The sequence below is a fragment of the Manis javanica genome, chromosome 4, assembly GCF_040802235.1.
Source record: "Manis javanica isolate MJ-LG chromosome 4, MJ_LKY, whole genome shotgun sequence".
NCBI classification, from domain to species: domain Eukaryota; kingdom Metazoa; phylum Chordata; class Mammalia; order Pholidota; family Manidae; genus Manis; species Manis javanica.
Genome location: NC_133159.1, coordinates 58,522,163 through 58,525,208, shown reverse-complemented (window position 1 = coordinate 58,525,208; position 3,046 = coordinate 58,522,163).

Sequence of the window (3,046 nt, the reverse complement as noted above, 5' to 3'; positions counted from 1 at the left end):
AGTTGCTAATGTTTACGTCTAAGAGATTTTTGCCTATGTTTTTTTCTAAGAGTTGTATGGTTTCATGACTTACACTCAGGTCTTTGATCCATTTCAAATTTACTTTTGTGTATGGGGTTAGACAGTGATCCAGTTTCATTCTCTTACATGTAGCTGTCCAGTTTTGCCAGCACCATCTGTTGAAAAGACTGTCATTTTCCCATTGTATGTCTATGGCTCCTTTATTGAATATTAATTGACCATATATGTTTGGGTTAATGTCTGGAGTCTCTAGTCTGTTCCACTAGTCTGTGGCTCTGTTCTTGTGCCAGTACCAAATTGTCTTGATTACTAAGGCTTTGTAGTAGAGCTTGAAGTTGGGGAGTGAGATTCCACACACACCCCCACCCACTTCATTCTTTTTTCTCAGGATTGCTTTGGCTATTTGGGGTCTTTGGTGTTTTCATATGAATTTTTGAACTATTTGTGCCAGTTTGTTGAAGAATATTGTTGGTAATTTGATAGGGATTGCATCAAATCTGTATATTGCTTTGGGCAGGATGGTCATTTTGACTATATTAATTTTTCCTAGCCAAGCGCATGGGATGAGTTTCCATTTGTTAGTGTCCTCTTTAATTCTTCTTAATAGTAGTGTCTTATAGTTTTCAGGGTATAGGTCTTTCACTTCTTTGGTTAGGTTTATTCCTAGGTATTTTATTCTTTTTGATGAAATTGTGAATGGAATGGTTTTCCTGATTTCTCTGTCTATTGGCTCATTGTTAGTGTATAGGAAAGCTACAGATTTCTGTGTGTTAATTTTGTATCCTGCAACTTTGCTGTATTCCGATATCAGTTCTAGTAGTTTTGGAGAGGAGTCTTTAGGGTTTTTTATGTACAATATCATGTCATCTGCAAATAGTGACAGTTTAACTTCTTCTTTACCAATCTGGATTCCTTGTATTTCTTTGTTTTGTCTGATTGCCGTGGCTAGGACCTCCAGTACTATATTAAATAACAGTGGGGAGAGTGGGCATCCCTGTCTTGTTCCCGATCTCAGAGGAAAAGCTTTCAGCTTCTGGCTGTTCAGTATGATGTTGGCTGTGGGTTATTACATATGGTCTTTATTATGTTGAGGTACTTGCCCTCTATAACCATTTTCTTGAGAGTTTTTATCATGACTGGATGTTGAATTTTGTCAAATGCTTTTTCAGCATCTATGGAGATGATCATGTGGTTTTTGTCTTTCTTTTTGTTTATGTGGTGGATGATGTTGATGGATTTTTGAATGTTGTACCATCCTTGTATCCCTGGGATGAATCCCACTTAGTTGTGGTGTATGATCCTTTTGATATATTTTTGAATTTGGTTTGCTTATATTTTATTGAGCATTTTTGCATCTACGTTCATCAGGGATATTGGTCTGTAATTTTCTTTTTTGGTGGGGTCTTTGCCTGGTTTTGGTATTAGGGTGATGTTGGCTTCATAAAATGAGTTTGGGAGTATTCCCAAATTGAGTTTTTTCAACCTTAGAAATACAGCAAAAGCAGCTATCCTACTGACCTAACAATCCAGTAGGTGCTTCCTTTTTGGCCAAAACAGTATTATTGAATTTGAGTGGCTTCAAATGGTTCCTCATAATCTCCTTTATTGGCTGGTGTCTTACACAGTCCTGCTTCATTCATTTATGCAACTTCCTAGTCCCTATAACCATTTGAGTTTTGAACCCTGGTGTAACTCAGCTGGGGTTGGGGGGACAAATATGTTCCTAATCTGGGGCAAATAGCCTTTGAAGTCATACTCAAAGGGAGAAATAAAGCAGGAGACACCCATTTATTGCTTACAAGCAGTTGTCTACTTCTGCTCGCCTATGTCTCTCTCAACATGGCTGCGAAAAGGGCCCCAGCAAACCTTTCAGGTCCAGATATGCCCTTGTTCCCTGAATGCTTGTAATCACCTATTCATATGGAGAAGCACTACTTCTCTCCACCCACTGGAAACACCTATTGATATTGAGATGCAATAAAGCCAGGTGAAAGATTCTGAAAATATTGCAACTTTACCCAAAGTCCACCCCTCCAGAAACCTCACCTCACTCCCCATCTTCCGCAATGGCCCCTTTGAGAGAACACTGGAGTAGTGTAACCACACTAATAACATACAGTAACAACAGCAATAAAATCATGATAATCCTCAAACCAGAGGATTCAGCTAGGTTCAAAGATCTCAGCAGATTAAGTGCATAGCTCGCCCATTCCACAGGAGGTCAGTAGCTGAATGGGTAGAGAGTTCAGTGTGCTCATATCACGACCTGCAGCCAGGGAGTAGTTCCAGGCCTCAGGGACTGGAGAAGAAAATAATCTTAAGGGCAATAAGATACATGTCTTAATAACACCAGCATAGGCAACTCTTGTGGTCCTGTGAAAGAACAGTGGCAGGAATGGGATCTCGTCCTGGTCTAGTAAAGCAGACTTTCACCCTTCTCCCTGTGGAGTTACAGATGGATCAGTATGTAGGGCTACAGTAGGTACATGCACTGGCTATAAAGATAAAACAAAACTTCCCATAAGATGCTCTTACCTCCCAGACATTTTGGGTATACTATCATGACCTTTGGGAGCCATTCTGCTATTACTCCAGGAACACACAGGAGGCCAGCTTCCAGGTCTTTTCCCAAGGTGCTAGAAGGGCCAGACATTGCTGGTCCATGTATCACAATGTCCAAGGCCATGTCCACTCAACAGTCTCCCGGGTTTAACGCAGTTGGAGCTGGCAGCAGGATATTGCTCTGCTGACTATATCCTGGCTTCAACAACTGCTCTTTGGTTTGCACATACAGTTGTATAGGAGAGGCAGCAATGTGTGTTAGTATGTCCTCAGGGCTCAAGGGTCCTTTTCAGGACTTCTCATTCAAACACCATAGCACTGTCCATGAGCAAACTGACCATGCTGTAGACTGTTGGTGTCTGACTTCAGGTCAGATTTCAACAAACCATTGTACCTCTCTGTCATGCCTGCCCTGTAGCATTATAGGGTACATGAAACTTCCACTTTATTCCTGATTGCTGCA